The following is a 14642-nucleotide window of genomic DNA, read 5'->3' as shown; positions in this document are numbered from 1 at the left end:
TAGATTAGAATGAAAGCTTAGCTACACTATATCCAGTAATTATAACTATAAAGAAAATGATACTGCTTAATCAATTTATTAGGACTGAAAGTTTTTGCAGTGCAGTTCCTAGTTGCTTCTGGGATTAGGCGAAGCTGTTCAGTACACTGTGTTCTCCATTATTAATCAGTAATGAAGCTTCTGGCAGTCTTTACTATTGAGCTAATGACTAGTTTCATTTTGGGCTCTTAACACATTAAATTACCGTTTAAATAAAGATTAATTACTGCTGTTTTATTTTTAGTATTTTAAGAGTAGTTATTAAAAAGTTTCATAATAAATACTACTTTGTTCAAAATAGAATTGTTCAATTTAATAGAATATGAGGACAGTTACGGTGAAAAGAATATTTTGGAAATAGTGGTGTGTTCTTAGTATTTTGTTGCTATGGTAGGAGCCCAGCAGAAAGATTGTGAAAGTTTTAAGTTTGCTTCTGGGGGATTTGCTGCTGTAGTTACAGCAGTCTTGCTGTCAAGGACTAGCAGGAATCAAGCTCTCTGCTCTGACCTGCAGCTCAGTAGCCGTTATCTGTGATTTTAGTAAACTTGAGAACAGTGGTGGTGCTGATTGCTGGGACAGCTAAACATACTGCCCGCACTCCGGGAATGCAGTTTGCTTCTAAGCTATTATTTGCCCAACTGCCTCATTTTGCCTTGGCAAATACACTTTTAACTTAAAACATGATAAAGTGTAGTGGAGTTCTGCCAGAGAGAGGCCTTGCAGCAGGTAATCACCACAGAATAATTTCTCTGATCATATCACATCAAAACCAGTAGACCCTCCAGATACAAATCCATCCACCTTTACTTGAAGATCCTCAGGCAACTTATCAGTGCCTCAGAGAATTTACTGTAATGTTCGCAAGACCTGAAACATCTTCAACACAGCTGCTTTACCTTTGTCCAGACACAGAGGCTGAACTGATGTCTGAGAACCAGGCCAGACCTCGTTCATGGCTCCTTCAGCAATATCAAACATCTGCAGGTGATTACCAAAGTGATTGGCCACAATTTACCAAGCAATCTTTTCCTGAAAGAAGAGGGAAAAGGAATGAATTGGTGAACTTGCTGCTTTCAAGAGCTTATTTCTTAAGCTAGGATAAGCTGCTGATTTCTCAACTGGTTTTTCTTCCCTGAGTGACAATGACTTCTACTACCAATTAGGGATCCCAAAGGTGGGTGGGCTGCCACTGTCTAATCACAGAGAACAGATATGGAGCACCTTGTTAGGGTACAGCTCTTCAGACTACTCCAAATGTAGGAGGAGAATTAGTCCAACTTTCCCCGTACACTCAGTAGCTGTCCTGACAGAGCTCCACAACAACCACCACGTGATCTGTACAGTCTCTTGGCAAAACACGTGGGAAAGTTTTCCCTCTGTGCCTGTTGACAGCCAGTAAGAGAATGTTGGTGCCCTAGTTATTTGATGCTTTGCTTACTGGACTTCCATACATATTGACAGAGGTTTTTGTGTTCACTGCCACGGCAGAAAAGGATTTCTTGTTTATCATGGTGAAGTCATAATCTGACTTTTGTTTCTGTTCCCTGTCTTCCCTTCTTATTATTTTGTGCTGTTAGTGTATTTTATGTGATGCGAATTGCCATAGAATAAAACGTAAGGATATCATGCCTTCAGCTTGAAGAAGACAACAAACACAGCCCTAGAATCTCTGGAGTGAGACATTCCTGAGAAAAAGGAAATACAGATTTATCTGTAGGTGGTTGATTCTGGTTGTTCACGTTGAAGACAAATGATTTCAAACTGAAAGAGACACCACTGGGTTGAATAGACGCCTGGCAAATTAAAGAAAAATAGTGGTAACTTCCTTGGCTAGCTTAGCAAGGTAGTGTCAGAGAAGGATTATTTCATGTTCATATTAGTGGAGTTAACACAGATGGTGAGGGGAAGAAGAAGAGGAGAAGATTATTTTAAAGTAGGAAAGTAATGATAGGAGAACAAATGGGATATGCTGGACAGAAATAATTTTATTCTGAAAGCCGAAGAATACTTTTGAGAGCTGCAGATCTGGATCCAACTTCCACTAGGAACAAACACCTTTACAGTGTTGAGAAGAAATGTGATAATTATATGATTTCATGACTGTGAAAGAAGAAGATAAACTCAGCTAATCTGAGTCCATACATTTCATTAAACACAGTCACTCTGAATTAAAACACACAAACTGAGGATAAAGCTGTATAATATTCCACCTCTTCTGAAGTTCAAACTATATCTTTAGGATAAAGTAATTGACATTAATAATCCATATTTATTTTTGTTAAGTCTCCAAACAGAACTGGTGAGTGACTCTTAATGTTTTGTAGAGTTTTGCGGGATGTTACGTTAAGATTTTCACATCCTCTTGCTAGGTGTGGAAGCTGCACTGGGCATTGCTGGAATTGCTAGTATTGGGCTGTTGAGAAGCTGCATAAAGGAATCCTTCTCTTCCTTTTTCTTATTCTGTTTGTCTTTTGTTGAAACCACCTATATTTGTGCATCATGCAGAAGTCAACACATGGACAGTTTTAGCACCAACACTTAAAAAGTGGGGCTGATTGCCAGATAATCTTTCAAAATAAATTTCTCAATGGAGTGGGAATTTAAGCTTCGTTCCTAATGTTTATTGTTACAAAATGATGATGTACAGTCTTCTCATGGGAAGTCATACAATGCTGAGATGATGTCTTCTTGTGCCTGAACCTGTCCTCCTTTTCCACTCATTCCTTTCTTCTGCACTGATTTCACATAAAGGACTGAGTCAAATTCAACATCTTAGTTTTTATCTTCAGGGTGCTCGGATGGTCTGGGATATATAGCAAGTTACCTGGCATAGGGTTATGGGCTGTGTTTGCCTTCTTCAGGAATGCAGGAAGGTTTTATATTAAAAATAAAGTTAATTCTCAGCAGTGAGAGGGTATTCAGGAGGGCAGCCTAGGACTTGAAGTGAACCTGATGGAACCTGGAGTAGTTAAACATCTCACAATCTCCTGTGCCAAGTTCAAGGTGCTTTTCTTTGACTTTGTGTCCTAAACAATAATCTGAATGTACTCAAAAACAAAATTCTGAATTTGTGACAGCAGTAACAGAAACTCTGAGAGGTAAAAACTGCCCTACCCACACAGTTTGTATCTTCTAAAGAAGATGAGGGAGGTGCTAGAGAGAATTTACTGAACAAACTGCATGTTAGAAAACGTTGTAAGGTGCTAGCAAGAAATGAGCCCCTGCTCATTCCTAAGTTACATGTTTGCTAAAGGTAGCCAATTTAGCTCATTTTGAAAATAGGATACTTTTGAACCATTATTTCGAGAATTAATAAGGAAAGAAAAAAACCATATGGCTTAATTGTTTATCCCTTGACTTCCTTTCATTTCTCTACGTCTTAACATTCTTTGTTGCAGCTTTTCTCAAAAGCAATTGCTAACTTTTAAGGGCAAGGGGTCTTGACTGCCTCTGTGTTTGTATAGTCCCTGGAATATTAGAGCCCTCAGTCCTGCCTGGGAATGTTAGACACGAACAGTATAAATGAATAGTAATACATTTTATGTGTGTGTTTATATTACACTAAATGCCAGCATACAGTGGGCATATTTACTCTCTATAGACACATTGAGGGGAAAAAAATACTAAAAAAAAAAAGTAAAATCTAGCCTTGGAACTGGTGATGTAAACAGAAAAAGAATAACAACTAGAAAATCTGCATGAGCACTGCAAAAACTGAAGCAGTGATTTTGTATGCTGTCACAATTGCTGCCCCTAAGAACAAAATGTTAATGAGCTATAATTTATAAATTCACTCTGTTCTGATGGATCAGATAGTCCCCATTTTGCTTTTTGTCATGATTCTGCCTATGAATGCAGTTAAAAATTTGTTCTTTGTAAAGCATGTGGTGTTCCATAGAAGTCCACAGAATTAGGAAGATTACCTCTGCAGTTTTCTGTTGTTGCTGCCAATAAGATAGAATAATTGGTGCTTGGTTTTAGACTATGATTTGGGGGGGGGGGGCAGCTTTTGTTATTTCAGCTCCTAGTGGTTTTTTTTGAAAATCAATCCAAGTTTGTTCTTGCTAAGCATAGGGTAAATTAAGCCTTCTGGAAAGGTTAAAATAACAGCTAATTGATTGTAGATCTTAATTTATTAGGTTTTTTTTTAGTTTTATATTTACTTCTGTATTAACTGTTAAAGAAAAAAAATCTTCAAATGCTTTTAATGAGTACTGTAAAAATGAACAGATTGCAGTTTTTTAAGCCTTCCATTTCCTGGGCTTTGGAATTACAAATACATCCTAGCAATAGAAAATCAGTATGATAATACCTCATTTCTCAAAAAGCTTAGAAAAACAAGTGCTAACAAAGGAACCTCATGAAGTCTAAGAGGAGCAAATGCAGGATCGTGCATCAGGGACAGAGGAAGCTGGAGCCTTAACTGGGTGTGCAGCAGCTCTGCAGAAAAGCACCTGAGGGTCCCAGTGGCCACAAGCTGAACGTGAGCCAGCCATGTGCCCTTGCACTGGTAAAGGCCAACCGTACCCTGGGTTGTGTTAGCTAGAGCATAGCTAGGAAAGTCGCTGTTCTCTGCTCCGGCATTTGTGAGACACATCTGGAGTAACCGTGCACTGTTCTGCACTCCCCGGCGCAAGAGAAGTCACCTCGCTGGAGCGATTCCTGCGGGGTCATTGACAAAGGGTAGAGCATGTGGCCTGTGAGAAAAGGTTAAAGAAATTGTGTTTGTTTAGAAGAGAAGGGAAGAGGGGGGACTAATTGCAATCTTCCATCACCTGAAGTGAGACGGCAGAAAAAAGAGAGCCAGATGCTTCTTGGAGATGCTCAGGGAGGGAGAAGAGGGAAAATTCCAGTTGGACGTGAGGAAAAAATTTTCATGGTGAGGTTGGTTGGGCACGGCAGCAGCTTGCCCAGAGAGGCTGTAAAATCTCTGTCTGTGGGGATTTTCAAAGTTTAACTGGAAAAGGCCCTGAGCAACCTGACTCACCCTTGAAGTTAACCCAGCCTAGAGCAGGAGGTTGCATTGGGTGATGGCTGGACATCCCGTCTAACCTGTATTTTTCAGATTCTGTGACATTCTAGAGTATAAGCAGTCACTACTGCGAAATATAACTAGTTCTTAAGGATATATAAAACTGCATCATTTAATGTGTTTATTGGGAAATTGTACAGTTGGATGTTTCTGAGCCTCTGCTGTTACTGATTAAATAGAGCTTAATTTCAGTCCATAATATTAACATATGGTATATCAGTCAGTTTTTCCTCCTTAATCCTTTCCTATGGCTGTGACCATAACTTACAGTATACAAGGCTTTCAATACTTTCATTCTTAGTATCTCGGGTTTTTCTTGTTAAATGTTTACCTTTGTAAGTGGCTGGTTTTCTCATAATGTCAAAAATATGGAAAGATCCATCTTTTTTTTCCATTAAGAGGTAGAATTGCATTCCCTTCCAGAGATCCGATGGTCATCTTTCAAAGAACATACTGTGTTTTCTTCACTAAAATGTTTGTTTAGTAGAAGAAAGTTTGTTGGTTTTTTTTTCCTTTGAAGTCATTCTGCAGCTATTTTCACGTAATGAGCCAGTATGGATTTTTTAATGGAGCGTGTGGTTACGTTGAGAATAAAGCGTCTGTGGCTTAAACTAAAAATCTGTGAGCATAACTGGAACTGAGAAGCCGGTGTTCTCGGGAAGGCCTCTAAAACTTAAGAGGTTTATAGATTATTCAGAGCCATATAACTAATTTAAAAAGAATGATAGCAAAGAAGAAAAGAAATTGGAAGTGGCAGCACTGGCTAGATTAGTAGCAAAGCTCAAGATAACAGACTGGAGAAAGAGCAGCCAGTGGGTAGCTGTTGGATGTAAACACACCGAGGAAACTTTGTAATGCGTGAAATGGGGTGTAACTGTTGTGCATAATGGATATTAGTAAGGGAAGACAAATGTGTAAGAGCGTACAACATGGGACACCCAAGCACTGCAGAAACAAAACCTGTGTGTGTGCTGGGAAGACATGGTCATGCTAGCTAACACTGATACCTTCCCTTCTCCTCCAGTCTTGTCTGCGGCCCCTGTTCCAGCTGCGACACTGACCTGCAGTGACTCTTAGGAAAAGCCTCCAAAATTAATCCCCAAGACCATTCGTATTTTCTTCTTCAGTTCCTTTGGTTGGAGTAATTTTGTCCTAATACCTATGAGATTAAGCCAACCAGCAATTTTTTATCGCATTAGGGATGGTTGATTTGGAGTTTCCTGTCTCATTGCCTTTGATAAATAATGATATTTGAAACCAGCAGTAGCTAATGTATGTGCCATCAGACTTTAGTTTTCATGATTTTCTTTTTTTCTCTCAACATTCCTTCTTCTTGAATTCATTTGCTTTCTTACCTTCCTGGTAATTTTCCAAATATTTAGTGTTGATCCCATACAGATACTATTCTGAGAAGTATAGTCATACAGAAAACTGCATTTTCAGAGTAATAAGCAGATTGTGCTTACAGTAGCTTTCCTATGCCCAGTGGTATCAAAACATACTATGATAAATGTGAGCATTAGGACATGTGGATTATGTCTCATTAAATAACACATTAATAGACAGATAGTTTATTTTCCATGTTGAAGAGATGGCAAAAGAAAAGGGTTAAGCTGTGTCTCTGAACCGTAAAGTTATTGCTCACTACCAGCTAAAAATTGCTGAGAAAGATACTGGGAATGAAAGGTTTGTTTTAGCAATAAATGAGTATAGATATTGCAGATATTTCTCATCTGCATTGCATTGAGCCCTCATACTTGTCATGGTGGAATAACTGATCAGGTCATTGTAAAACAGCCAGATTTCTCATGCTATAGTGCAAGTTGTGTTTTGCTATTGTCCTCGTCCTCTTTTGTCACATTGTTCTTTCCCAGGCTTCAGTGTTTGAGAGTGTTCTGGCTCCTGTACGTGGGTGATTTGGGGCTGGCACCATCTTTTGTTTTGCTTTCTTATGTTTTACAAAAATCCTCTTGCAGAAGAGGATGATTTGTCCATGATGATTTTAAGCTCTTGAACATGGTAATTTGTCGCTGCTGCAGCTGTTCCCATGTTATAACTGCATTGTCAAACCTGGTTTGGGTGTGCCTCTGCACATAGAGAGTGTAATTTGTTCTGAGTAATTGAGGATACCTTGATAACAACAGCTGTTTATGGAGCCAGCTCCTGTGCTTGACTGAGTTGCAGCAAGGACTGTTTTTTTCCTTTGATATAGACATCCCCACACTTAGTTTCCATAAATGAAATTGCATTTGCATTTTCTTTTGACTAGAATACAATACTCAAACGGTATAGCAGCATGCTCAAGCTTCTCAGAGTTTTAGGCAATTTAGGAAACACATTGATAATTGTCTTCTCAGAGAAAGTAGTGTCTAAAGTTGTGTGTATTGTTTCCTTCAGAAACTATTCTTTTCATGTCATATTTGTTATCATAATTGTTCTTTATTAATCTGTTCTGATTTTTGAAGCAAGTTCTTCGTCTTTTCTTTCTGCATTAGACCTTTCTGCATTAGAGGCTTTTGTTGGTACTGTAGGCAAGTGAAATAAAGGCAATAGAACGGGTAACAGTCGAAGAGAAAGAATAGATTAAAAAATAGTTTCTAAATAAAATTATAAAAATCAGTCCTTATTAGAAATTTAATCTAATCAAATGAGACAACAAAAGGTATTTGGGCAAAGTCTTTTAGGTCTTTTTTTAACCATTTCTTAATTTTTTTATTGTTTTAGAGTTTCACAAGAACATCAGCTAAGATCAGGCTTGAGGGGGGAAGAGAAAGCAAATTGTTGTTGTAAACAGTTTATAGGCAGAATATATCTAAATTTGTTAAGCTTTTTAGAGGTATTTTGAGTCTAAACTGAACAAATGAGGTTGAACTTGATAAATGAGCTTGAACTTGTAGTACCTGTCTGAAATGCAGATGATAATGTCTTTAAAATAAATTACTCATGAATAAATCAAGCTGTTGAAGTTACAAAGGGTGAGAGATGGTATAACAGAGAAATTCTTTGACTAGGAAATTGTTTCTGAGACCTTTCTTTACAGTATATATAAAATGCATAGTGAACATCATGAATGAGAAATTTTAAATGTCAGATACTGATAAGATTGGAGAAAAACAGTTGACGGCAAAAATTATCGTATTGAGAGGTACTGTGCTGGTTTAGGGCTAGTAAAAGGCAAATGCAGATTAAATTTAGATAAATGAAAAAGAACAGGCCTGTGAACAATAACAGAGAAGGTAGAAGAAATATCAAACGAGATAAATATGCAGGATATCAGCTTACAAAGGAAACGGGGTTGTGGATAATATCCTGTCTAAATATAATACATATAAAGGAGGATGGTCACACAAACTAATTTCAGCCACCGTATACCCCACGGGCCGGCTCTATAGACAGTGGAAAACAGTTGAATCCAAGCGTGAATCTAGGAACCTCTAAGAAAAGCGCCTGACAGTTGCCTCGCTGGGTCTTTTAAATTGCATTCCATAGGTGCCAGTCTCTCTCAGTGGATTACATACCGAAACTAGCTCCTAAATTTTAAGTACCTAAAGTAATGGTGCAAATACTTGTTTTGCCTGTCTCCCTGGACTTTTCCAATGATGAGATTAAAGGCTGGAGTAAAACCAGATTCCTATTGTACAGCTGTTTTAACTGCAAGTGAGCATTTCCAGTATAGTATTCCCCACAGACAAGCATTGTGGCTTAAATGTCACTTCAGCTACTGCTAATAGATTTCGAGACATCCATTTTTTCCACCATTTCTATCCCCAAATATAATCTGTAAAACCAGGTAAGTCCTGCAAGCTTAGGCTCTGTTAGACCTCTGACGAGAAAGTTGGTGGCTCTTACAGAAGGTTAGCAAATAAGGAGGAAGTTGGAATTAAACTAGATTGTGCCCATGAAAGGGTGGCCTGCAGGCAGAAAGATGAGATTTCATACTAGTAAAAGTAGAAGGATGCTTATCTCCTACACCAGGAAATGATAAATAGCACCTGTACAATTTGAAGAATGCCTTTGATACCTAGGAAGCTGTAATCCTAGGGGAAAATGAAGCTGTACAAAGACAGTAAATCCAGTAAGATTATTTCTTTTTGCATCCTTAATTCATTCCTCTATTTGTATGATTTACAGTGAAATAATTAAATTATTTATTTCATCAAATTAGCTTTCACAATTTTCATTGCAAAGGTCACATATACCTCTGCTTGGCAGTATTCCAGAATGATTACAGTATTTGTAAAATTTCACATCTGAGAAATAGAAATATATCCTAAAAGTCAGCTGAATAATAGTGATGCAGTATCTTGTTATGTAATAGTCAACAAAACCATTATTTATTTACTTTTTGTTTGACAATAGTAAAACTGCTGCAGTTTTATCTTTCTAGCATAAAGTGAGAATAAAAGTGGAGAACGACAGAGCTCAGCAGTACTATTATATTTCAGTAAATTGAAGTTTTCAAAATGCTGCTTCTGCTTCTTTCCGATGGAAAAAAAGGTTGATTGTAGAGAAAATAGCATGTTATATCTTTGGGAAAAATAGTCTACAAAGATTTGAAAAGGAAAGATCAGAGATGTGGCAGCATTGTTAGAGTCATTGTGCAGACATTTTATTTGTATTGCTAAGAACTGTAGAAGTTTTCGTTTACTGGGGAGGAAACTGTAAATATGCAATATTGCTTTTTATGTTACTAACTCCATTGAGTTACTGTTTAATTGGTATATAGAAACATTTCTGCCACTGACTTTACAACCAAATGCTATAATGAAATGTCACTTCTTTTCAGAAAAATGTTACTTTCCCTTGATTAGCTGAAGTATTAAATCTGTTTCGGTAAATGAATCTATTGATTTTAGCTTAATGTGTTGTAATAAAAAATATTTTAGTATGTTCTTGGTTGGAAGATTCATGTGATGCTGTGCTGGATTCTGGACAGGCACTGATGTGAGATTTTTATCTATTTTTCATGCGTGAAGCAGGGGAGTCAGCACCGGTACAGAAGGGAAGTAAAGACCTGGGTTCTGCTGGAGGACAGTTCTTGCCCTTAAGCTCTGCAGAAGTCATCCACGGGCTTTGTTTCACTGGGTCAGCCAAGACCCTGACAGTGCTCTAAGTGGGAGGGAATGAGGCTAGAGCAAAATAGTGCTGTAAAGCCTCTTGATCCAGCTGCTCAGTCTGCTCGGACTCAGGCAGTCTTCCAGAGGTGGTTAATATCGACCATGGTCCTCACTGCCCTGGGGAGCTGCCCATTGCCTACGTCTTAATGCTGCACCACGCAAGAAATAAAATGCCCAGTTAGTGTCATATGTTAACCTACCCGGTTGTAATTTAGTAGTAATACAGACAAATGCAACCCAGCTTCTGCTTCATTTCATTAGTGGGTCATGGTTAGCCACGCTTGGTTGCTGACCGTTGCAGGAGCCGATTAACTAAGTGTTGTAGCATTTCTTCTATACAAATACAACCTCTGAAGAAACCTGTGGGATGTAGGGAAGAGGCTGGTCTATAACAGAAGAAATGTAAAAGAATATGCAAAAGCAGAATTGGAGACAAGAATGTTTTTATTCTTTTACACAATAACGCAAGATACAATTACTGTTTTTTCCTACAGTGTTACAGTCTCTTTCTACCTGTTACGCTTTGGATGCCATTAATGCATAGAAAGAGGTTTCAGAGTAACTTAACTTCAATAGAAGGAAAACGAAGGACATTTCTGAATAATTTAGAAGGATGTTTATAGATCAGTGAGTCAGAGGTTTTGGACTTACAATACTGAAGCTAACACTAAAGCAAGCAGACCCTGAATTACTTAATTACTAGCTCGCTAATATTTAATTCAGAACTTTAAGGAAAAAATCTGTAATCAGTAATTAGTGCTAGTAGTTATAGCAGGAAACTACAAAGGAAGGCTTTCTGTTTCAGTTCATGGATTTCCCCACTGTGTTCACTCTTGCCTGACAAATCAACTCCCTTTTACCTTGGGCTTTTTAACTGTAGAATTATGTATGTGAAACTCTTCTATCTAAAGCAGACTAATGGAGTTGGTTTAACGTATAAAAACACACTTTGAAGTTACTGAGCAATAGGTTACAGAGTTGTCATTGCCGTTACCTGGTTTTTCTTCCTCTTATCTCTTTCCAGCACTGTCTCTTCTTCTAGAGAAGAGAGTTCATTTTTTCCTGGCTGGAATTGTTAGTGATGTTGGCTGGCTCTAGAACAGGTTTATGATGTTATTTGTAATGCTGTTACACCATGTGAAAAGCAGAACAAATGTTTCCAGCTGGATTTGTTAGAGAGCTAACGCTGTTTCAGTCCTGGGCCTCAGGTGGGGGACGACAGCTGCTCAAACACAACTGTAGCACTTGAGCAGAGCACTCAAATTAGGCTTTGAATTATGGGGAATTTAAGAATCATCCCATGCAGAGGTCTTCGCAGGCCACAGCTTTATGACAGTTGGTTTTTTGGAGAGGTCATCTGGTTAGAAAACTCAAGAGACTTTTCTTGGCTTTGCTTGCCTTAGCTCTTGCAGGCTAACTGGGTGAAGTCATTCTGTGAAATAAGAATGAAGACTAAGTATTGTCACTCTCTTATTTTGTTATTGATCTACCGTACAATAACAAAGTGTATGAGCAAAGCCATGAAAAGTGTCCTCACGTACAGTGGGCTTTCCCAGATTTCCTGTCTTCCAGGGCCTTTGGCAGGACCAACTATCAAACTGTTAATTATCCCTGTTGTCAGCACTCACTATTCAAAGTTGTAATAAAATCCTTATTGATTTGTCTAGAAACACTGCTGCCCAAACAGACCAAAAAGTTCATAGGTTTCTCAGACCACACCTGGCAAAATCCATAAAATCCTCTGAAGCTAGTTGCATGTGACTCTTCCACGTCCATGAATATTGTCCATTCCTCTGCCTCGTGATTGCTGCAGTCTATCATCTGGGAAATCTGGCTTCCTAACTCTGCAGATTCATTAATAACAAGGAAGGGAAAGGAAAGAGGGGCTTGCAATGAAAGGTAAAGCAGTAAGAGCCCCTCTGTAGCCTCATTTACTGACAAATTTGTGCCACTGATAGATTAGCCCTTGCTTACCTTTCTTTTAGGACCGACCTCATCAGCTGGCAGGCACCATAAAACTATTTGCTTTGTCTGAGCCACAATTAATTTCCCTATGTAGCCCCTTCCATTCTGTAACCCCACAATGATCAAGAAGACCTGCATGCTTAGATTTTAGATTATAGGTCAGATCATACTGAACGTCTTTAATTGCTTTTGAAGAAGGAGGAAAAAAGCTTTCTGTGATTTAAGCCTCAAAGCCAGTTAGGCTTTGAAGTTTAAGGCAAACTATTCAAGAAGGGGAGGGAGTTCAAGCCAGCTCAATGCTATAAAGGCAGTTGAGAAGTGAGTTAGGGCAGTTGACTTTCACTGCAGCAGTTGCTTTGATCAAAGCTAATTTTTGAAAGTCTGCGTTAAGTGTTAAGTCAGCAGCCATTAATCTTTTTGTTGTGATATATTATCAGTAATGGAAAAAAAAAGATTATTTTCCTCCTAATTGAAATCTTAGAAGGATGAAAAATACAATGAAAAATCCCTAACATGGCTTTTGCAGCTTTTTTCCCAACACATCTTTGCTTTATAATTTGGATTTTATAACACTGCTGAGTAGATTTTTTTGGTTGTTGATATTGTTTGGCTCTTCTTGGCTCTGTGTTTTGTGTTATTGCAGTATTTAATCAAGGCATTTATCAGCTCCCTCAAGTAGTTCTGGCAGTCACCTGAAACTCATCCTGTGTCATTAGCTACAAAAATGAAGGTTGAGTCAGCAAGGTTGTGAACTCCAATCTCAATGATCAGGTGTAAGAATGCCCCCTCAAAATGGTGAGGTTTAAAAATCACTGTAGTTTGAATTTTCGAAGACAGGATGACAAAAAAAGTCAAAGTTCTTGCTTTCTTATATAATACAAATCAAACCCTGAAAATTTTCTTTAAAAAATAAGATGTTATTCTGCTGAAGAGACTTGTGTGATTTCAAGATCTGGCAGTCTTTTAAAAATACTATTACACAAACCATATAAAAGCTATGATGAGCAAGACTGAGCTCCCCTCTCTTGCTCAACCCTTTGGCTTGTAGGAGACTTGGTTGATGATAAACCATTCAGTCTAGTGAAGTGGATGGGGATTGTCTGAATTTTTATTTCCTACAAGTCCTGTAAACCTCTGTATGTTCTAGTATCAGATTTGTAAGTAACTGGGAATTGCCTCTGAAACATATGAAGAAAAAGAAATTCGCTACTTTTTGTAAATACGTCCTAGGCAAAAACTGAAACACATGTTAAATATAGGAGATTAAAAGCAAGTTTTTTCGGTTCTGGTCTTAGTTTATGCGCACATTCTCTCTGTAGAATCTCAACGTTTTCAACATCTAGAAATCCTATTAATACTTGAAAACATTTATAAATTTATAATCTCGCTCCCTACCCCCCACCTTTCTAATAATGCTTGCATAGCATGTTTAATAATTTACATATCACTTAGATACCAGTATTTGATAAAGTCAGTACGCCAAATTCAGCTTCCAATGTTACATGTTTCTTTGTTTGCCTACTATAGTGAAGAATATGAAGTAAAATTTTGATTATATCTTTCTTAATGTTGTTATTCAGTAGTGTTCTGAAGCAAAGAAATTTGAACCATGGGGAAAGCAGAGCTGCTAACAAACCAGTTTGGGCTTTGTTAGGCAGTGGAGTAGGCATGTGAATATATTACATATGATTATCATAAAATTATGGCCTGGAAATTGAACAGTCATGCTGCTGCATTTTAGACAGTACATTTATAATAAGCTGTAATAAAGTAAACATTTTGAATGGATATAAGAAGAGGCATTACTTGTGATCACAAATGTACGTTCAATTCATGCTTTTGAAGCTCTATTCAACAAAGCAAACAAATTTCCTTCCAGCGTTAACACAGTTGTTCTCAGTGGTGAATTTTGATTTATGGGGAAAAAAACTTTAAGCATATAAAACTGGCTGTTTGGGATCTAAATGGAAGAAAAGAATATGATTCATAATGGCTGTAATTTGAAAACTGCGTGTTGTTACAAGTAAAAGTGGGTTTAAAAGACTCACTTGCAATTACTTGCTACTTTGGATTCTAGTTTAGATTTCTTTTGGTTTACTCTGGTATCATTTGGTGTTTTTCTGAAAGAGGGTAAAACCACAGTTTCTAAGAACATTTCAGAAGCCAGATAAGCAATGACTAGAATTAGGTTTAGGGCCCAATCCTGATAACAGTAGTGTGGGCTAATTGATCTTATGAAGCTGCTCGGAGGTATATAACTTAGAAGGATAGGAGTTTGTAGAGCTGGGGCCCACATGAATAGCAATCAGATACTATCTGACTCGTAAAAGTAGTTTTTCCTCAGACGACACAGAAAGGCTGCTGGGAAGCTCCTGATAGCCCAGCCCCAGGGAGTCTCCCTGTAACCCATCCCCAGCAGCGTGACAGCAAGCAACAAAACCCCTTATAGGGTGTAAGAAGTACAGATAAAACAAGATTAATTTAGTCTC

At 38.0% G+C, this 14642-nt stretch overlaps 1 protein-coding gene across 2 annotated transcripts in view; it reads left to right on the top strand.

The window, feature by feature from the left end:
• RNGTT (RNA guanylyltransferase and 5'-phosphatase) overlaps positions 1-14642 on the top strand; it is a 186455-nt gene that overhangs the window by 157315 nt on the left and 14498 nt on the right. The gene's annotated exons all lie outside the window — the stretch shown is intronic.

The sequence above is a fragment of the Haliaeetus albicilla genome, chromosome 17 (genome assembly GCF_947461875.1).
Source record: "Haliaeetus albicilla chromosome 17, bHalAlb1.1, whole genome shotgun sequence".
In the NCBI taxonomy this organism is placed as follows: domain Eukaryota; kingdom Metazoa; phylum Chordata; class Aves; order Accipitriformes; family Accipitridae; genus Haliaeetus; species Haliaeetus albicilla.
The sequence above is the reverse complement of the archived record's forward strand: the minus strand, read 5'-3'. Positions and strand labels throughout refer to the sequence as shown.